This window comes from Hyla sarda, chromosome 1, assembly GCF_029499605.1.
Source record: "Hyla sarda isolate aHylSar1 chromosome 1, aHylSar1.hap1, whole genome shotgun sequence".
Classification (NCBI taxonomy): domain Eukaryota; kingdom Metazoa; phylum Chordata; class Amphibia; order Anura; family Hylidae; genus Hyla; species Hyla sarda.
The window spans coordinates 468,410,515-468,433,928 of NC_079189.1; the positions used below are offsets into that span (position 1 = coordinate 468,410,515).

At 42.1% G+C, this 23,414-nt stretch overlaps 1 protein-coding gene across 3 annotated transcripts in view; it reads left to right on the top strand.

Moving 5' to 3' along the window:
• The first annotated feature begins 20,856 nt into the window (after positions 1-20,856).
• RPH3A (rabphilin 3A) overlaps positions 20,857-23,414 on the top strand; it is a 289,809-nt gene continuing 287,251 nt past the window's right edge. For 2 of the 3 annotated variants that reach the window (XM_056536654.1, XM_056536658.1), the window contains exon 1: positions 20,857-21,225. The gene's annotated coding sequence lies outside the window, so the exon portion shown is untranslated. The remainder of the gene's footprint in view (positions 21,226-23,414) is intronic. The other variant, XM_056536662.1, reaches the window with a different exon arrangement.

Below are 23,414 nucleotides of genomic sequence, written 5' to 3' on the forward strand. Positions count from 1 at the left end.
TTTCCTGCAATTTTAAATAGCTTTTGACATGTCACAAAAAAAACGTCCAAAAATTATCCTTTTTTGGGGCAGATGCCTGCTGGTGATTATATGCACACAGAGGGGAAGATCTATCAAAACCTGTCCAGAGGAATAGTTGCTGAGTAGCAACCAATCAGATCGCTTCTTTCATTTTTGAGAGGGCTGATTGTTTTTTATGGGCAACTCAATCTGATTGGTTTTTATGGACATTTCAACAACTTTACCTCTACACAAGTTTTGATAAATCTCCCCCAGAGAGTAAGAAAGCAGCTGGTAAAGTGGTGGACAGGAGGAATGTATAAATGAGGCTTCTTGTCTTAGTTACATAAGACTGGAGTTTGGGTTTGGGTTTTGGGAGTGACTGAAGGTTCTGGCCATAAAGTCCCTCCCATAATCCAGTTCTTTGGTGTGTTGAAGTCCTGAACCTTATTTCACACGTGTTTGAGCAGTTCCAGAGAATAGCAGAAAGGAGTTGGTCTGAAGCGAAGATCAGCTTGTCTGTAAAATATTGGATACTGATACAGCATAATTCAGAATTACTTTGAGAGTGGTCCTGCCAAGTTTGAACAGACAGTGATTTACTACAACTCTAAATTGAAAACAACTGAACGTTCAACTGTGCTGAACATTCATGTATATAAAAAGATTAGGAAAGACAGCTTTGGCTAAACAATATTGAAGGTGTATGACAACCTTTACTCCATAAATTTGTCTATGAAGACTCTCTGCAATAGACTTATGACAAGCCACAGATTGTAGACAATGTCCCTAAGGTTTTACTGGTTTTACCATACATCTGAGCCTCATTGTGATATCAATCAATGTTATTAAATGTTTTAATTGTGGCTAACTAGCATATACTCTCCAAATCAAACAAATCGATAAATTATGCTTTTTTCATTTAAGATCTGAAATGATAACCCTCACAGAGCATGGAGACTCAATGATGAGTTCTGTTGCATGAACTGTTGGGGCCCTTAGTTTAGTTCTGACCAAGAGCAAGATCCATGCATGAAGTATGTATGTTTTCCCTGATATCTTTTCTGTAAATGTTCTTCCTATGAAATGTCCCCCTTAGGGCAGTATTACATGGATATGAGACTTTATGGCCAATAATAAAAATGTATGGAATATGCACAATTGGGGACATTTATCATTGTTGCTTTGGTAAGCAAGTTCTGTAGGCATTTATTTTCTTTTGCTTTAGTTTTGCTTATGTAGGACACTTTTATTATACTATCACAGGGGGTTGATAAATTTGGCTCACATAAGCAAAAACCAATAAATCACTTATGAATACCATTTTTTTAGCACACATAAGCAAAAACCAATAAATGACTTCAGAACAACATAGCCGTAAATGTTGGCACCCCTGAAATTTTTCAAGAAAATGAAGTATTTCTCACAGAAAAGGATTGCAGTAACACGTTTTGCTATACACATGTTTATTTCCTTTGTGTGTATTGGAACTAAACAAAAAAAGGGAGGAAAAAAAAGCAAATTGGACATAATGTCACACAAACTCCAAAAATGGTCTGGACAAAATTATTGGCACCCTTAACTTAATATTTGATTGCACACCCTTTGGAAAAAATAACTGAAATCAGTCGCTTCCTATAACCATCAATAAGCTTCTTACACCTCTCAGCCGGAATGTTGGACCACTCTTCCTTTGCAAACTGCTCCAGGTCTCTCTTATTAGAAGGGCACCTTTTCCCAACAGCAATTTTAAGATCTCTCCACAGGTGTTCAATGGGATTTAGATCTGGACTCATTGCTGGCAACTTCAGAACTCTCCAGCGCTTTGTTGCCATCCATTTCTGGGGGCTTTTTGACGTATGTTTGGGGTCATTGTTCTGCTGGAAGACCCAAGCTCTCGGACGCAAACCCAGCTTTCTGACACTGGGCTGTACAGTGTGACCCAAAATCCATTGTTAATCCTCAGATTTTATGATGCCTTGCACACATTCAAGGCACCCAATGCCAGAGGCAGCAAAACAACCCCAAAACATCATTGAACCTCCACCATATTTCACTGTAGGTACTGTGTTCTTTTCTTTGTAGGCCTCATTTCGCTTTTGGTAAACAGTAGAATGATGTGCTTTACCAAAAATCTCTATCTTGGTCTCATCCGTCCACAAGACGTTTTCCCAGAAGGATTTTGGCTTACTCAAGTTCATTTTTTATGTCTCTGTGCCAGCAGTGGGGTCCTCCTGGGTCTCCTGCCATAGCGTTTCATTTCATTTAAATGTCAACGGATAGTATGCACTGACACTGATGCTCCCTGAGCCTGCAGGACAGCTTGAATATCTTTGGAACTTGTTTGGGGCTGCTTATCCACCATCCGGACTATCCTGCATTGACACCTTTCATAAATTTTTCTCTTCCGTCCACACCCTGGGAGATTAGCTACAGTGCCATGGGATGCAAACTTCTTGATAATGTTGCGCACTATGGACAAAGGCAAATCTAGATCTCTGGAGATGGACTTGTAACCTTGAGATTGTTGATATTTTCCCACAATTTTGGTTCTCAAGTCCTCAGACAGTTCTCTTCTCCTCCTTCTGTTGTCCATGCTTAGTGTGGCACACACAGACACACAATGCAAAGACTAAGTGAACTTCTCTCCTTTTTATCTGCTTTCAGGTGTGATTTTTATATTGCCCACACCTGTTACTTGCCCCATGTAAGTTTAAAGTAGAATCACATGCTTTAAACAATCTTATTTTTCCACAATTTTGAAAGGGTGCCAATACTTTTGTCCAGCCCATTTTTGGAGTTTGGTGTGACATTATGTCCAATTTGCTTTTTATCTCCCTTTTTTGGTTTAGTTCCAACACACAAAAAAGGAATAAACATGTGTATAGCAAAACATTTGTTACTGCAATCCTTTTCTGTGAGAAATACTTCATTTTCTTGAAAAAATTCAGGGGTGCCTACATTTACGGCCATGACTGTATATAGTATGTGTATGTTGTTTATTACATTTTTTTACCACTTTTTTCCCCCTAAATGTACATACTCATTTCAGATCTGTGTATCCTGTGGTCTGTAGATTCGGAGGAGTACAATTACCAATGTTTTTTATGTTTAATGTTAATAAAATGTATATAATTAAATATTTACACAATTAAATAAAAAACAAAAACAAAAAAAAAACTGCATAGGGCCCCCCTATTTTTATTCTCAGCCGAATACCAACCAAGCAGCAACAGCCTGACTTTACCAGGGTGGGCGAGGACCATTGTTACTTGCCCTCCCCAGCCTAAATAACTCCAGCCTGTTACCGCCTAGGCCCAGGAGCGCCATTTTTGATGCTCCGAGTCTGTTGGTACCAGCTCTTCCCGGCACCCCTGTGGCATTGGGTAATGGGGTAATGATTGGGGGTTAGCGCTATCTGTTTTTGTGGCTAACGCTAAGCCCAGTTTGGTAATGGACTCTGTCTATTAGACCGCTTCCACTACTAAGCCTGTCAAGTAAATTAAAAAATTAAAAAAACAACACGTTTAAAAAAAAAAAAAAATATTCCAAAAAAACCACTCCCTCACAAGCCCTCGTTAACCATTTTATTAACATTAAACAAAGAAAAAAGGCTGGTCATCGACAGAGTCCACCGAATCCGAAGGAGTCCACAGGATACACAAATCTGAAATGAGAAGAAAAAAAAACATAAAAAATAGGTTAATACATTTATTGTCAACCGCTTGTGCCGCACGACTACAGCTTCCAGCATGCCCTTACAGTAAGGACATTCTGGGAGTTGTAGTCGTGCGATGCGGGAGATGTGTGGGAGTTGTAGTCCTGCAGCAGGGGCAGGTGACAGGCTTGTCATTCTCCTGCACCGCACAACTACAACTCCCAGCATGTCCTTAATGTAAGGGCATGCTGGGAGTTGTAGTTGTGCAGTGTGGGTGAGTGACAAGCTTGTCACCTGCCCCTGCTGCTGGACTACAACTGCCAGCATGCCCTTACAGTAAGGGCATGCTGGGAGCTGTAGTTGTGTGGTGGAGACAGGTAACAAGCTTGTCACTTACCCACACTGCACAACTACAACTCCCAGCATGTCCTTACATTAAGGGCATGCTGGGAGTTGTAGTTGTGCGGTGCAGGTGAATGACAAGCCTGTCACCTGCCCCTGCTGCAGGATTACAACTCCCAGCAAGCCCTTACAGTAAGGGCATGCTGGGAGTTGTAGTCTTGCAGCGCGGTGGGTGACAAGCAAGTCAGGGAATCAGGCGGTAACGCGCTTCGCTCCCTGGCCGTGGGTGATAAGAAAATCACTGTAATTTCATATTTGAACTCTGCGGTGCCGTAGCAAAGGGGGCCCGGGCTGACATAACACTGCAGCTGCCTGGGACTCCCGCAGCTGGGCCGGGAGATGTGCAGGAGCTCCGGCTTTTCTCCCCGGATTTTTATTTTATTTTACCTCACCCAGCCGCGCTCCGGCACGCTCAGGTTCAGGCTGCGGGTCTTCCGAGACTGCGGTGCCTGTAAAGCATTGAAAGCATGCTGAGAGACGATCCCTGCCGCCTCCTCTTCTGCGCAGCGTAAGGGATGTCACCGGCGCTACGGCCACTTTCACCCACTGCGGCTGCAGGGAATGATGTCCCTTACGCCGCGCAGGGATTGTCACTCGGCATGCTTTCAATGCTTTACAGGGACCGCAGTCCCGGAAGACCCGCAGCCTGAACCTGAGCCTGCCGGAGCGCGGCCGGGTGAGGTAAAATAAAATAAATAAAAAAGTGGGGGAGAAAAGCTGGGGAGAAAGGAGGAGAAAAGCTGGGGAGAAAGGGGGAGAGCTATTGTAGGTGTCATCCCACACGGCCACATAGCTTTTTAATCCTTTACTGTAATATCAAAGTTCCCGCCGGGTCCCGTGATTAGCTGCTTGGTCCGGGCCAATCACGAGACCCAGCAGGAAATGTGAAATTACAGTAGGAGATAGAAAAACTCTGCAGCGCTGTGGTATGTTAAAAGGAGCCCTGGCTGGCATCACTCTGCAGCCGCCCGGGCTCCGTCATACTTTCTCACTTCTAATGATGGGGACACTGCTTTACACCCCCCCCCCCGCTTGTCTTCCACCCGCCCACGCCGCACATCTACCGCCTGCTACAAGACTACAACTCACTGGATGGGCATGCTGGGAGTTGTAGTATTGCAACAGGTAGCAGACAGATGGGAGATGTGCAGCATGGGTGGGAGACAAGGGGGGATGTAAAGCAGTGTTCCCGTCTTTGTAAGGGTAGCGGCGAGAAAATATGACTGAGCCCAGGCGGCTGAGGAGTGATGCCAGCCCGGGCTCCGTTATAGGGTTGTAATATCATATTTCCTGCTGGAGCTGAGATCACGTCTGCCAGTGGGAAATATAAAATCTGTTCTCCTAAGCCATTTTGTAAGCCAGGTCCGGGCAGGCTTACATTTACGCTGTTTTGGAGATGTTGCGACTTTTTGTGCAACTTTCGCACTTGATAAATCCCTGACCACTGTAAAAGTGAAAAATGAAATTGACTTTTGTAAGCTATTTTGTAGCTTTTTGCTTACAACCAAAAGTCGCACAAAAATTTGCTTAGGTGCTTATGCGACTTTTTGTGCGCTTGAGCTCTAAATCCCTTGATAAATGTCCCATAATATTCTTTGTGCCTTTTAGCTGATGTACACTGGAATTGATGGTTCTTACATAAACTGTTTAGTTAAATCATGGCATAGAGCCATGTATCATAAATGTGGTATAAGATGACTTTACATAACGTCCTGTACATTAAAACTTTCATTAAAATTATGCTGCTATTTCAATTCTGCACAGTTGCTTTATATTCACATTGCTTGTGCCACCACTAAGACCAGTTCCACTAAGAAGAAAGTATTAGTGTCTGTTCACATCATGTTTTTCCATTCTGTTAAAGCATCTTCTTTTTTCTGTATTCTCTCTATTCAGATAGATACAGCCACCCCTGTTTACCTGATAGATGTAGGGAACACCTTAAGGCACCCCCACCCATTAGATACTTATTGCATATTATGGTATTGGCATATCATAAATGTCTTAGGAAACCTCTTCCAAGTTTGTTTCTATAGATATTCTTAATATTATATGCTGTGGGGGGGGGGGGGGGGGGGGGGGCGGGGGGTGATAGGGGGCTAGGGATTGCTTCTTTTTATTTATAAAAAGGCCTTTGAAGATGGAATAAATCTTCCCCTATGTTATTAGAGATGAAATGTCCATCTACTGAGCAGCCCCCCCAAACTCCTGTTACACATTGATCATTTCACCTGATGCATCCAAGGAACCTGTTATGTCTTCTGGATGCAAATTTAGTTGCCCGTGACCCTGTCACTGGTTCAATGGTGGTCCTTCCGTAGAAAATTTTGGTGCATAGTAACCACTGCACACTGATAACAGCCCACAAGGCCTGCCATCTTGAAAATACTCTTATCTAGATGTCTAGTTATCACAATTTGGTCCTTGCCCAGAATATTATGCTTTCTCATTTTTCCTGCCCAACTGATGACTGACGTTACTATGTACATTCTTTAAAAATTTTACAGCACAGAGTTGAGTCTGAAGAGGGTCCATGCAAACATTGCAAAACCAAGTGATGTGAGTTACCTTCAGCATAAGACTGCTTTTATGGATTAGTATTGCTTCTAACCTCCCCAAATTCTTATTCGGATCTGGGAAAGCGGCTCCTGCTAAATACAAAATACATAGGTGTGGGAACTCTACATAAAACAGAAGGGGCCTGAGCCGAGGGTACTGTGTTGCACATACCCAATGGGACAAATATAACACTATAAAATATAAATGAAACAGTCCTACTAGGCTATAGGTGGGAAAAAAAGGAGAAAATTGGGACAGTTAGAATGAGAAAATGAAGAAGGGGAAATCAGGATTGCGTCTAATAAAATAACATTTATTGTGAATAGTAAATGATGTAAAAGTGAGATCCCAAGCAGGGCCCTTGCTTAGGACACCTCACAATACAAGTAATTTATAAATAGTATTTGTATACAGTGCAGACCAAAAGTTTGGACACACCTTCTCATTCACAGAGTTTTCTTATTTTCATGACTAATTGTAGATTGTAGATTGATACTGAAGGCATCAAAACTATGAATTAACACATGTGGAATTATAGACATAACAAAAAAGTGTGAAACAACTGAAAATATGTCAAATTCTAGGTTCTTCAAAGTAGCCACCTTTTGCTTTGATTACTGCTTTGCACACTCTTGGCATTCTGTTGATGAGCTTCAAGAGGTAGTCACCTGAAATGGTCTTCAAACAGTCTTGAAGGAGTTCCCAGAGATGCTTAGCACTTGTTGGCACTTTTGCCTTCATTGGGTTCAGGTCTGGTGACTGTGGAGGCCAAGTCATCTGGCTCAGCACCCCATCACTCTCCTTCTTGGTCAAATAGCCTGGAGGTGTGTTTGGGGTCATTGTCCTGTTGAAAAATAAATGATGGTCCAACTAAACCGTAACCGGATGGAATAGCATGGCGCTGAAAGATGATGTGGTAGCCATGCTGGTTCAGTATGCCTTCAATTTTGAATAAATCCCCAACAGTGTCACCAGCAAAGCACCCCTGCACCATCACACCTCCTCCTCCATGCTTCACTGTGGGAACCAGGCATGTAGAGTCCCTCCGTTCACCTTTTCTGCATTGCACAAAGACACATTGGTTGGAACTAAAGATCTCACATTTGGACTCATCAGACCAAAGCACAGATTTCCATTGGTCTAATGTCCATTCCTTGTGTTCTTTAGCCCAAACAAGTCTCTTCTGCTTGTTGCCTGTCCTTAGCAGTGGTTTCCTAGCAGATATTCTACCATGAAGGCCTGATTCACACAGTCTCCTCATAACAGTTGCTCTAGAGATGTGTCTGCTGCTAGAACTCTGTGTGGCATTGGCCTGCTCTCTAATCTGAGCTGCTGTTAACCTGCGATTTCTGAGGCTGGTGACTCGGATGAAGTAATCTTCCTTTCCTGCGGTGGGCCGCATGTGAGCCAGTTTCTTTGTAGCTCTTGATGGTTTTTGTGACTGCACTTGGGGACACTTTCCACCTAGAATATGACATATTTTTAGTTGTTTCACACTTTTTTGTTGTGTCTATAATTCCACGTGTTAATTCATAGTTTTGATGCCTTCAGTGTGAATCTACAATTTTCATAGTCATGAAAATAAAGAAAACTCTTTGAATGAGAAGATGTGTCCAAACTTTTGGTCTGTACTGTACATTAAAAATGAGCGATGTACAAGATAAAATTAATGCAATAGTGGGGACATATGCAAACTGCACTATAATGAGCATGATGCGATAGTCCAATTTATACTGGTGACTTATTGCTGGGGTGATATGAGTCACAGTTCATTAAACAGTTAGTTGGCGCAAGCACAGCTGATATATTAAATCCAGTATGGGGCTGCTGTATACTTCGTGGCTGCGCTCGGTAGCGCTGGGGACTCCTGAATGGGAGCCCACTGGATCCTTGTCTGCGCAAGGCTGGTCGGATGCGCAGCCCAGCACACTCTATACCTTGATGGCACTGCGACAAATGGTAAGGGAGAATAGGAAGTCTGGCACTATGTGCCTCTTACCAGGTCTGTTGGTGCCGAGTTGGTGATGTAAATCCAGTATATGGCAGCGTAAACGGTCCTCAGGGATTCTCCCTCTCTACCCCGACGGCACAGGGGGATGGATGTCCTGTGCCGGAGGCTTCTTACCGGCTTTGCCGGTATAAGTATGAGATACTTGTCAATATCGTTAGTGATGGGTGCCAATCTTTGTGCCTACATGCAGTCTCGGACCAGATGCATTTCGGGGAGCCTTGTCCCCTTTTACAATGGTGAGAAGGAAAAGACTGAAGGCTCGTGGTAAAAAATAGCAGTCTTTTATAGCCAGTTTTTGGCAAGTCATGCAGGTAGGTTGCAAACTCCAGTTTTGGATTTTACCAGGAGGTGAATATGCTAATTAAGGCTAGCATGCTTGTAAGACACCAAGGGAAAAAGGGAAAATTTGGAAAATAGATGAGACAGAAAGAAAAAATTAGGGAAAAAAAGGCAGATGAAGATAGAGAAAATAGAGATAGTATGTGCATATATGTTAAGTCTGAATAAGCTTATCCATAAGATATATGCAATTGGGCTGTGTAAAATATGGCATACGCTTCTTTCCTGACTTAATGCGGACAATAGGATATGTAGAAGCTTTAGTGATGTAAGAGGAGGAATTTCTTAGAATGTAGATTATGTTGTATTGTGGCTAATTGGAGCATACATTTACAGTGTTTCTATTGTTGTATACTATAAAGGACATATTATTGTTAAAAGGGACTTACTAAAATTATATGTAAATCATGTCTATGGGTTAGGCTAGAGCCGGATTAATGTGTAAGGGTGGTGTGTAGGTGAAATCACATTGTATCAAAATGCAAACGAACATTTAGAGGAGGCAAATGATGGTTTCAATAATACAACTAAAATTGGATAAGAGAGAATGATTTTGATACATTTGTATTCAAGAATGTGTGTAGATACGTTTTCAGCTATAAAATATGGATAAAATGCTTAAATAAGACTAAAACAGTTTGGTTCAGAATGTAAAAAACTAAAGAAACTAAATAAATATTCAGAGAAAACCAAATAATTCCAGGTCTGCATCTTGGCTTCTAGGTTCGAGGCTCCCAAATTCATAAATGTTCCTTGACTCTGCCCTGGACATCTGCAGGATATAGTTGCCACCTCTCCAATTCTTTTTAACCATTTGATCGGCTGCAAAGGTAAGGCCTGATGGATCCGAGTTATGGTGTGTATGAAAATGTGCTGAAAGTCGGATGCAGTAGCTTGTCAACTAAATGTTCCTCTCCTCCTGGTGCCACATTCCATCGAGGCCTTCTGCCGTGTCATCTTTTCCTAATTCCTGTGCTATTGGGTATGATCCTAAACCTGACTTTGGCTTTGTTCTTGACCATGCATCTATCTTGTCCTTAGTATTCTCTTCCTCATTTCTGTTTCTGACCCTTGGCTATGATAGTGACTATAGTTATGTTTCATCCTTTTTCTTGTCACATTATGACTGCTCTCCTGGTGATATCCCTTACTAAGCTACCGCTGTATCAGCGCTACTGTGAACCACTGATGATTTGGGGAACCACAACCTGGAGATCTTCCTGCAGCAAAGTCCACAGTCCTTTCCCTTTCTCTTATTTTTAAAACCCTACTCTAGTTAGCGCCATATAATTTCCTGAATTTGAGAACTAATGATTTCTAACATACCGTATTTATAAATAACTTAATTTACCAAAAATTACTCTTTTACTCCATTGCATTGGTAACTCCATCTCCGTACACATGCCATCTATAGTATTGTACTGTGTAATTCATCCCTCCCATCACAATGTCAGCCTGTTCAGTCCAGAGCACTTTCACCAAAAGTATAGCACAGAGGGAGTATGTGCTGTGATTGGCCAGAGAACTAAAGGAAGTCCAGATTTGTGCACTACTGTAGCTCTGGTCCTATTCTTGAAACAGAGAGAAATAAAAGCTGCACACAATGTAGGGGGTTCTTAGTGGATCAATAACATCAGTGAGGGCACTAAAATAACCTTGCCATTGGTCTGAAGGGTTAATCTAACAAAACCATTTAGTTATTTTTAATCTTTTGAAATGACAGTCACACTTCAAAGAATCCACATTCTGGTACATGAACAGGTCACTTAGGCTAGGGTTTCACTTGTTTTCCCCCCCGGCAAAAACGACAATAAAAACGCCCATTCTGATGCATGTTGGCTGCAAGTCAATAGTTAACTTTGGCGTTTTTGCAGGCGGTTTTTCTTCGTTTTTGGACTTTAGCGACCCAGAAAGTGATGGAGATACCTTTTTTATAAAAATTTCGGGTACCATAATAAAAAAAATTATAATAAAAAACATACAGTAGTGAGGAAAAAAATTGTATTTAACCCCTTAAGGACGCAGGACGTAAATGTACGTCCTGGTGAGGTGGTACTTAACGCACCAGGACGTACATTTACGTCCTAAGCATAACCGCGGGCTGATCGCAGCCAGGGACCCGCCGGCAATGGCCGACGCCCGCGATCTCGCGGGCGTCCGCCATTAACCCCTCAGGTGCCGGGATCAATACAGATCCCGGCATCTGCGGCAGTTCGCGATTAAAATGAACGATCGGATCGCCCGCAGCGCTGCTGCGGGGATCCAATCATTCATGACGCCGCACGGAGGTCCCCTCTCCTTCCTCCGTGCGGCTCCCGGCGTCTCCTGCTCTGGTCTGTGATCGAGCAGACCAGAGCAGGAGATGATCGATAATACTGATCTGTTCTATGTCCTATACATAGAACAGATCAGTATTAGCAATCATGGTATTGCTATGAATAGTCCCCTATGGGGACTATTCAAGTGTAAAAAAAAATGTAAAAAAATGTAAAAGTAAAAGTAAAAAAAAGTGAAAAATCCCCTCCCCCAATAAAAAAGTAAAACGTCCGTTTTTTCCTATTTTACCCCCAAAAAGCGTAAAAAACATTTTTTATAGACATATTTGGTATCGCCGCGTGCATAAATGTCCGAACTATTAAAATAAAATGTTAATGATCCCGTACGGTGAACGGCGTGAACGAAAAAAAATTAAAAAAGTCCAAAATTCCTACTTTTTTAATACATTTTATTAAAAAAAAAATTATAAAAAATGTATTAAAAGTTTTTTATATGCAAATGTGGTATCAAAAAAAAGTACAGATCATGGCGCAAAAAATGAGCCCCCATACCGCCGCTTATACGGAAAAATAAAAAAGTTATAGGTCATCAAAATAAAGGGATTATAAACGTACTAATTTGGTTAAAAAGTTTGTGATTTTTTTTAAGCGCAACAATAATATAAAAGTATATAATAATGGGTATCATTTTAATCGTATTGACCCTCAGAATAAAGAACACATGTCATTTTTACCAGAAATTGTACGGCGTGAAAACATAACCTTCCAAAATTAGCAAAATTGCGTTTTTCGTTTTAATTTCCCCACAAAAATAGTGTTTTTTGGTTGCGCCATACATTTTATGATATAATGAGTGATGTCATTACAAAGGACAACTGGTCGCGCAAAAAACAAGCCCTCATACTAGTCTGTGGATGAAAATATAAAAGAGTTATGATTTTTAGAAGGCGAGGAGGAAAAAATGAAAACGTAAAAATTTAATTGTCTGAGTCCTTAAGGCCAAAATGGGCTGAGTCCTTAAGGGGTTAAAGGGGTACTCCTGTGGAAAACTTTTTTTTTTTAAATCAACTGGTGCCAGAAAGTTAAACAGATTTGTAAATAATTTCTATTAAAAAATCTTAATTCTTCCAATACTTTTTAGGGGCTGTATACTAAAGAGAAATCCAAAAAAAGAAATGCATTTCCTCTGATGTCATGACCACAGTGTTCTCTGCTGACCTCTGCTGTTCATTTTAGGAACTGTCCAGAGCAGCATATGTTTGCTATAGGGATTTTCTCCTGCTCTGGAAAGTTCCTAAAATGGACAGCAGAGGTCAGCAGAGAGCACTGTGGTCATGACATCAGAGGAAATAATTTTTTTGGATTTCTCTTTAGTATACAGCCCCTAAAAAGTACCCCTTTAACGGAATGTATCTTTTTTTTATAACAAAATAAAATTTTTTAAACAGGGATCAATTTATGTTTGCGGGTAGGGCACTAAAAAACTGTTCCATGAGGGGAGTAGTAGTATCTGTACTAATTGACAAATCGCCCTGGGTCCGTAGCGATCCTCCTGTATAATGTATAGATGCGGCCAGCCGGCCGCTCTTCTATGGTCCCCTTCACTGCCGTATATATACACCTATTCATATTTCCCGCAGAGAGCTGTGATTGGCCAGATGGTTCCAGCCAATCACAACTCCCTGTGGGAAATATGAATTGGTGTATATATACGTCAGAGTGGCCGACCGCATCTATACATTATACAGGACAATCACAGTGGGTGTCAGGAGGGACACTCACTGCGATCTGTCTATTAATGCACGTACAACAACCCCCGGCATGGGCAGAGTGTGCTCCATGTTGGGAGCAGTAGTCCCTGCAGTAAGGGACAGATCACAGCAAGTGTCACTCCTGACATCCGCTGCGATCATCCTGATGTGAATGTCGGGACTTAGCTGTGCTCACCGGTATAGAGCCTGGAGAACAGCTGATGCTGAGCAGTAGATATACATCTTATATCTACTGCCCAGCAAGAACTAACAGTAAGCCTGCAATGTGTATACAGTATACACATTGCTGGCTCACTTAACCCCTTGCTGAGCTGTACGCAAGCCCAGCAAGGAAAGAATTAACTGCTGGACAGTGTAGATTAACCCTTTGTGTGGTATACACTATATACAGTTATCTATAGATAGCTGTATATAGTATATACAGAAGACTAAGTCCGCTTACTTCCCTCCAGTCCCGGCTGGGTTTGTGTAGCTCCGCCCCTAGTGATGACGCCATTAAGGGTGGAGCTACAAACGGGAGCCAGGCTGGTAAATGTGTCCGTTTTGTATAATGTGAACAGACCCTTCTGGCATGGTCTTTCCAGATAGGGAGACTCCAGCTGTTGCTATAATACAACTCCCAGCATGTCCAGACAGCCAAATGCTGTCTGGGCATGCTGGGAGTGGTAGTTTTGCAACAATTGGAGGCTCCCTGTTTGAGAAAACATCGCAATATGGGCGCTCTCCCCAGCAGAAAGGATTCGGAGGTTTACTGCGGATGAACTGGATTTTTTTTTTCCTTTTAATAAAATGGTTAACCAGGGCTGTGGGGGGGGGGAGTATTTTTTAAAATAAAATAATTTCCTTCCTCAGGAAGGAAGTTGCCGACGGGCAACGGAACGCGTGGGGTCTTTAGGGGGGCACCTGCCTGGTAACTCCTCCATTAACCGTCCTGTGTCATCCTATCATGCCTTTGCTACATGAGAATACAGGTTGTATATGGGCTGTTGAGATGAATATAGTACTATGTGGCAGCTTATGTGTATATCATAGTGACGTTATTGATGTATTGTAATAGGCAGGTGCCCTGGGTGGGGTTCCCTTGTTGAGGGGGCTCACCCCGTTTTGTGCTTTGGCTGCTTTTGGCCTTTTTTAAGTGTTTTTAATGATCCTGTCTGTCTTTTTGATCTATGTATTAATAAAGAGAACATTTTGATATTTACCTTACATGGGTGTGCGCTGTTTTACGTGTTTCTTTTTCTTTTTGGATATTGCACTAATGGATTCCGTCTATTAGACAGCTTCCACTACTAAGCCTAAAAATTCAATAAAAAAAGAAAACAACACGTTGGAAAAATTATGTTATTTTAAAAAACACTCCCCCACAGCACTAGTTAACCATTTTATTAAAAGGAAAAAAAATCCATTTCATCTGCAGTAGTCCTCCAAATCCGCCCTGGATCTGAAACGAGAAGAAAAAAGAAACACAAAAAATTAGTTAGGAAATTTTTGGCGCTGTCCACTGGGGAGAGCACCCATAATGCAATGTCTTCCCAAACCGAGAGCCTACAATTGTTGCAAAACTACAACTCCCAGAATGCCCAGACATGCCCAGACAAAACGGACAATGTGAACAGAGCCTCACACTTACCAGCCTAGCTCCCATCTGTAGTCATCGCTAGGGGGCGGAGTTACACAGACCCATCACCTCGGCCAGGACAGGAGCAAGGGAGGTAAGTGGACATCTTCTGTATACAGCTATCTATAGATAGCTGTATACACTGTATACCGCTCAAAGGGGCTATAGGAGCAGGGAGTCTTGTCAGTCTGGTTACAGGATTCCCGGCTCCTGTATAGTATACACGGGTACAATATGCCACCCTGTATACTATACGGCCGGGGGAGGTGAGTAGTGATACTATACATCACTCCTCATCTCCTTACACTCTGTGGACCGGGCGCTCAGCATCCTACCCACAGAGTGGTACCTGAACGCAGTGAAAAAGCTGCCACAGGGGACAAATTTGTCGGTTTCTACACACGAGGAAAAATGCCAGAAAACTGGCAAATTGCAGGAAAAAGCTGTGGCAGTTTTTTCTAGTGTTTTTGCTGGTGTTTTTTTAGGTGTTAAAAAAAAAAAAAAAAAAAAAACAACAAGTGGAAACCTAGCCTTCTAGGTTTCTGGTATTGCGGTGAAAATAATTAGGCTGAGCTGCAATACCACACACAACCTGTAGCATAACTGCAGCAAAAATAAGGACACGTGTGTAGTGCCTTGGGGGGGTGTATGGCAGTTGGGGTGAGGTATATCACGGTTATAATTAACTCTTGTCAGTCGTGATGCCTGGGTGGGGGTTAAATGCTGTATGGCTTGGCCTATCGCCACCCTTCCCAAGAGCGATAGGTAGATGCAGAATAAAGTATTGTCCACAACCAGAGCTTTGCTGAAAACTTGCGTAAACTTTACTGAAGATTTTCTGTAACATGCAAATACAGGAACAGTCTTTATAACAGAGTCTATATACAGCTTAGCTGAGATTGACGTATGGTTTTGACTTTTGTAAGTTCTTTAGCTTAGTAGGATTTAGTATGCGCAGATCCGCGGGATTTAGGGGTATGTTTAGGTCCAGAGGTCTCGCTAGCATAAGCGGGGAAGTTTGTAAGAACTCACTGTTTTGCTTCAGGCCGAGGCCGGCAGGCTGTGGCCTAGTATTTATCGTTGTAAGTTGCGGAGGTCTTTCCTCATCAAGTGACAGCAACCCAAGAGAGCGTCTATTGGCTGCAGCTCCCTTATATGGGCAGGGGCTGGCCATTTTAGGATTGGTCCACACCATCTGTCAATCAGCTTTACAAGGCATTGTGGGTATTACATCACCCAGAACTTCCAAAGGTTCTTTTACCTACCATAGAGACTAAACCACAATCACATGACCTATACAGTATTTACATTTATTTTAGCAATATATTAAGTATATGAAGGGTGACTAGGGGATGACTAAAGAAGCGGAACCCCACAGTTACTAGGAACTTGGGGGACCCCGAACCAAGGTATGGTATGCAATACGGTACCGGGACACCACATGTGAACTGACCCTAAAGGGGTATTCTGGAGAATTTGTTTGTCATTTTAAAATAACTGGTGCCAGAAAATGTTATGGATTTCTAAATTTCTTCTATTTAAGAAACCTTCCTCAAGCCTTCCAGTACTTATAAGCTATTGTATATCCTAGGAAAAAAAGTCATGTAGTCTTTCCAGTCAGACACAATACTTGGAAATGTGTCAATGTGTCAGAAACTCCAGAGCAGTTGCCAATCAGCATAGCAAACCTCCCCTGATTGTACAATTCCGGAGACTGACAGAGGTGGCAGCAGAGAACACTGTGCCTGACCTGAAAGACTACATGACGTCATCTGTCCAGGCATGCTAGGCGTTGGAAAACACTGCTCTAGGGCATGAAGCAGCTCATAAGTACTGAAAGGCTTACATTTTGTCATTATTTTTAAAAAAAAAGGCCTCTGAAAAACAAAAGAAGCAATCTGGTTGCCGTGGGCAACTGGTCCACTTTTCCTCTGCACACATTTTTAGAACTCAATGAAGTATATGTAGCTCTGTGCATATTTGAGCTATAGTCTAGGACTACATGGAGACTTTTCCCAGCTGCAGTAGGGAGAAATAATCTTGTCCAGAGTTATCTATTGGAAAGTCACTCTTCATAAAGGTAAGCATACACCACCCTCCTCCACCCCTGGCTTAGCTGTGTATTTATGTGCCCAGGATAGAGAGAGAGGGGGGATATGCTGTTGTCAGACTCCTCTTATCTCCCAGAGAACAAAAGGAATGTGCTGGAGAAATTCTACACGCCTGATTTCTTCCTCCCCTGAGAGAGTCTGGAGGACCCTACACATTAGATTCTCCCCGATCCTGCAAATGATGGGGGTTTGACTGACATATATCAGATGTGTATGAATGGCTTAAATTTCCGAACTGTAACATGTGACTGTTACAGTCCCACAAAAAAACTGATCAGTGTTAACCCCAAATCTTACATATTTGAATTTTGTGTGAAAAATCTAAACACTAAGGCTTCTTTCACACTACAAAATTACTCCGTTTTAAAGATCCCTTCGAAGTTCCGTCTGAAAATCGGCTGTAAAACGGCAGTTACAAAATCCTATACGGCCATTAGAAAATCCCATTATAGTCTATGGGATTTTTACATTATCCTTTTTAACCTGTTATAGCCCGTTATTTTGTGACGGGTGAATAAACGGAAGAAATAGTGCATGCACAATTTCTCCCGTTACTATCTTCCGTCACAAAATAACGGCTGTTATTAATAACAGGCTATAACGGGTCAAAAAGGATAATGTAAAAATCCCATAGACAAAAATGGGATTTTCTAATGGCCGTATAGGATTTTGTAACTGCCGTTTTACAGCCGATTTTCAGACGGAACTTCGAACGGATCTTTAAAATGGAGTAATTTTGTAGTGTGAAAGAAGCCTAAGGGGGAGATTTATCAAAACCTGTGCAAAGGAAAAGTTGCCCTGTTGCCCATAGCAACCAATCAGATTGCTCCTTTCATTTTGCAGAGGCCTTGTTAAAAATGAAAGAAGCGATCTGATTGGTTACTATGGGCAACTTTTCCTCGGCACAGGTTTTGATAACTCCCACTAAAGGTCTATTCACACAGCAGTATTTCCGCTTGCAGAATTCTGCCTAAAATTAAAGTCAATAGACTTCTATGGGATTCTGCACTCCCATTCTCACTCCTATAGAAGCCCATGGGCTTTAATATGAGGCGGAATTCCGCAAGCGGAATAGACTGTGTGAATAGACTCTAAGGCTAGGTTCACACTGCGGAATCTCCGAGCAGAAAATTTCAGACCGCGCGGACACTGCAGTCTCCAATAGACTGCAATGTGTTCCGCGAGTATTTCCGCCTGAAGAATGAGCAACGTCATTCTTCAGGCGGAAATTTTCAAGTGGATTTTACCGATCACAAATTCCGCTTAACAAATTCCGAAGTGTGAAATTGTGAACAGAAACCCATTCACTATACAGTACATTTTATCTAGCTGAATTTCAAAGCTGAATTGCAGGCGGAAATTCCCTAGTGTGAACCTAGCCTAAGGCTGGGTTCACACTGTGGAATTTCTGGGCAGAATTTCTGCCAGAGATCGAGCCAGCGGTACTAGGACCGCGCAGACTACATTCCCGTCCCTATAGATGACAATGTATTTCTGATCAGATCTTCCAAAAGATCCACCCAGAAATGCATTGCAGTCTATGGGGGCAGCAATGCAGTCTGCTCGGTCCTAGCGCCGCCGGCTCGATCTCCGGAATTCCGCCTCAAATTAAAGCCCATAGACTTTTATTGGAATCCTATAGAGGTCTATGGGCTTTAATTTGAGGCGGAATTCCGCAAGCGGAAATTCTGCCGTGTGAATAGACTCTAAGGCAGGGGTCTCAGACTGGCGGCCCTCTAGATGTTTCAAAACTTCATCTCCCAGCATTCCTGGACATGCCCAGACAGCCATTTGTTGCAGCTAATGGCTGTCAGGAATGCTGGGAGTTGAAGTTTTACAACATCTGAACGGCCACTAATTTTAGACCCCTGCTCTAAGGCATCCACAAGCATATAAGATCATTATAATGAGAGCTTTTACTATGTAAATTATACCTCGGCCAACAGGACTTTTATGATGACTAATAAATTCACACTAATTTTTCCTGAATAAGAAAGTCAATGTTTATGTCGCTAGTTTGATGAAAAACATAATTATACTATATTGACATCAGCTATAAAATGATATAGGCCGGCATTTATCATTGTAGTGTAAGTGAAGCATTTTTCTACACCTTTTTTTTGTATGCTGGTTAAAGGAAATCTGTCATCAGAATCACCCGCACTAAACCTGTTACACAGGCTTGTAGTGCGGGTGATCTTGATTAAAACGCTTCTTACCTGGTTAAAAATGGTTCAGCGCTTCTTAAGATATCTATATTTTTAGTTTTCTGTTATTCCCTGGCTTGGGACTCAGTGGGAGGTGTTATAATCTGGGACTCGGCCACACGTCATTCTAGCTGGGCGGAGCTGCCGCCCGGCTCATGAATATTCATGAACTTATCCTCGTAGTCTAACTCCTTTTTCTCGGTCTGGTGTGGAGGGCCGCGCATGCGCCGCGTTCTGTACACCCGGAAGCGGCGTTCTCCCCCCGGCTTCACTCGAGCTACGGCCCAATACAAATAAGAAGACGGGCTGCAAGAGTGAAAAGCCGGGGGGAGAACGCCGCTTCCGGGTGTACGGAACGCGGCGCATGCGCGGCCCTCCCCACCAGACCTAGAAAAAGGAGTTAGACCACGAGGATAAGTTCATGAATATTCATGAGCCGGGCGGCCGCTCCGCCCAGCTAGAATGACGTGTGGCCGAGTCCCAGATGATAACACCTCCCACTGAGTCCCAAGCTAGGGAATAACAGAAAACTAAAAATATAGATATCTGAAGAAGCGCTGAACCATTTTTAACCAGGTTTGAAGCGTTTTAATCAGGATCACCCGCACTACAAGCCTGTGTAACAGGTTTAGTGCGGGTGATTCTGATGACAGATTTCCTTTAATTGTAGGAGCACTAAATTTAATAAATGGTCACAAAGCATTTGATACATTTTGTGCTGGTCAAATTTTCTAAAATCTCTCACATACACCATAAAGCTAAGCTAAGTCTGGGCTGGTGTAGTTTTAGAGACTTTTCAGTGGGTTTGCGCCTTTTTTGCTCCTTTTCACAAAAAGGCGCAGTTCATAAAACTCTTCCATATCATGTGTATTGGTAAAATCAGTGGAGTGCGACTCAAAATCAGAAGAAATGTGTAAACTAAAAGGCACAAATAAACCCTGCTTGCGCCTTTTTTGCGCCTTTTGTAGACACAAAAAAAAAACAGTCTAAAGACTAGTGATGAGCGGCATTGCCCATATTCGAATTCGCGATATTTCGCGAATATAAAGATGAATATTTGTCCTACATTCGCGAATTTCGCGTATTCGTTATATTCACATTTTTGCATATGCGAATATTTGCATATACGCGTATTCGAGGAAGAAAACAGTAAGGGGGTGGGCAACTTTACTATTGGTTGCTAGGGATGTTGTTGATAACCTCTGACAAGTGTATTTGCATCATTTTAATTGGCCCACAAGTGAAAAGAAGGAAAATGCTAATATTCACGTAGGCGAATATGCGCATATACGAATATTCACATATGCGGAAAAAAATGTGAATATTCGCAATTTTTAATATATAGTGAATATATTCGCAATATTCGCCATAAAAATTTTGAAATGCAAATATTTGCGCCCAACACTGCAACGGACAATGATAAATGTTGGCCATTGTGTTTGTTTTCCTACAACCTCCAATACGATATTGGTATGGTATAGAGGCATTTATTTATTCTCCCAATGAAGACGCTACGGTAGGCTCCATACATTGTTATCTGAAAACGTCACCCATCCTGGGATCTGGCGGCCATGTTCCTAGCATACTGTCTTGCACATTTGGGCAGGTGTATGGTAGGCAGGGGGTAATGAACTGTATCATCATTAGCGTTGTTTCAGTACTGATAACGCTAATGTCATGTAGATAAGAGAGAAAGCTCGGTATAGCGTTCTATAGGATAAAATGCTATAGCTGCACATTATTTATCCTCTGTCATGAATGAATTACATAACGTTAAATACATGTCAGGGCGGTGGGGTGGGGTGGGGAGGTATAGATGAAGTAGGACTGGGCCCATGCCCCGCACAGACATGAAGGGATGAGTGAAAGACATGAATGGGGTGTGCAGAGCATTCCCAGTCCCATGCCATGTTGTGGGAGATTCATTCATAGCATAAGCAGGCGTGTTCTGCAGTGAAATGCTTCTGGCAGCCTCTGAGCTGATGTGGTGTATTGATTCTCTCAGTATTCCCAGCCCAGGAGAGTGCGCATACATTGCCTGCTCAGCAAGACATCCAACAGTAGCATTTGCTGCCTTTCCCAGAGACTTGTCAGCTGCAGAAATGTAGTGTAGCACTTTCTTTACCTCTCTCTACTTTTGCTGTCTTTTTTACCTTACAGGCAACTCAACAAAGGCTACTGCAGCCGCTGAGGGAGTATAAGATCCAGCACCAGTCTCTATTAGAAGAGGGATTGGGTCTCCAATTTCCACCGCTGCTCTGCACACACAAAGGTAAATACAATAGGGGAGACAGCTCTTTTTGGCCCTTTGTTTTGCATGGTGTCAGATTTACAAGCCTTGAATTTATTCTATTCGATCGGGGTTTCCCAACCGGGGTGCCTCCAGCTGTTGCAAACCTACAACTCCCAGCATGCCCGGACAGCCTTCGGCTGTCCGGGCATGCTGGGAGTTGTAGGTTTGCAACAGCTGGAGGCACCCCGGTTGGGAAACACCGATCTCTACCACAATACAAGGCAGCTGTTCATTGCTGTTCCCATTGACACATTCATTCCATGGTACTGAACTTGTCTGGGATGGATGGATGCTCTGATTTACTATTTTAATAATAATGCCAGTGTTATTGCTGGAAAATGTATCTATGTATCCAGTCTCTTCAGGGAACTTTAGGTCTTTATTGATTGCGATGGGAATCCCTAGAATCATTGTACTCCTAGTCATTTAATGGGAGGAAGCCACTAATGTCTTGCTGCCAGGAGATGCCATCTAAGCAGGTGTGAGATGGTGGGGATGCTTCTTTATAGATTGCACCAGCACTTGGCTGCAAAATGGGTCCGGCGAAATGCGGCACCAAGTTTGCAGATGTGTGCTGCATAGCATTGTGCGGGGGTTCTGTCAGCCCCTTTTGTCTAGGAACATGAAGAGTTTAACCCTTCCATTGAGACTGCAATGCAAGGGTTAAACCCAGCTTGACACAACTGACTCCGTTTAACCTCTCGTGCGCTGGGTGACTGCAATTGCTACACATGGGCATTCCTTTTTTTTTTTTTTAATAGAATACCTTGGTCAATCCGGATTTACAGACTGTATTTCGGCTCCTGCGTCTCTTATCCTGCAGGAGATTGCGAAAGGAAACATTAAATTCAGCAGTTGATAGTATTGTAATGAATACTATTTTCTATATGTTCCTGCTGTAATGTATGGCTTTTTAATCATCTTCTAGTTTTACTTCCCTAAACTTGTTTATGGTCCCTGGACATGAAGAGGTTGTACTGGGATAATAGCGAATGGGCAAAAATGGCGCACTCAGTATATAGCGAATTGCAATGTTGTTTGCGGTAGTTACCATGTCATAACTACTATGTGTACAGGCATGAGATTGAGTATGGTGCTTACATTGTGGATTAGCAGTGATTTTTTTAAAGTGCAAAGATCCGCTACTAAATTTAACCCTTTGAGTTGCCTATAGTAGTTTTTCTTTATTGCAGATTCCCAGTAAGTGTAAATCTGGCTTTCAGATGAGTAAACCAGTGTTGGACTGGCTGCGTAAAGATGAGGCACTGGGGGGAAAAAACTGCAATGTAAGACTGTGGTGTTCAGAAAGGGTATAGAGTTAAACCATAGAAATGGAATAGGGCAAAAAGATGCATAGCTACATCTAAGAAATTATATTACAGATCATCTTCTCTCATGGTTAAAAAAATAAATAAATACAAAAATAAAAATAAAAAAAGGAAATAGAAAAACCCAACCACCTCCTATTCAGTACAGAGGAACTGAAAATGAAATGCATCATGGATGTTGATAATGGATTTCACTACCATGGGCTAATGATTTTCCATTCAACACTGGAATTAAGTGCAGGGTGTGGTGAAGAAAATCTCCTTGAATCTATAGAAGAGAAACCACTAATAAAATACTTGTCACGGATCGCATTGCAATCTTTTTTTCGCTTATAATTTGAGTTGCATAATGGGTTTTTGTGGCTGACTTCTGTGAACATGTTTTATGCTTCTTGCAGTGTGTGTGTGTGTGTATAATATATTTACACACACACACACACACACACAATATATATATATATATATATATATATATATATATATATATATGATATTGAAGCAGCACATCCAATGAGAGATATGGTGTAGGTGCCCGCAATCCCACAAGCTTGAAAATGGTCGCATGTAGTGACCGAAAGATCACGTTTTCAATGGAATACAATGAGTCTTAATTTCACCTGTACTATAGTGCTGCAACCTTCCTTTGTGTATATGTGTGTGTATATGTATATGTTTTTTCTTTTTGAATTTATTTAGAAAACTACAAAAAATGGTACTGCTACATACACCAACTGGCTGTATAGAGAAAGTCATGTATACTAACAGCTTCCATACATGTCAATTAACTGGAGGTCAGTGGCATAGAATGATATATTAGCTATTTGGGGTTATAGATAACTT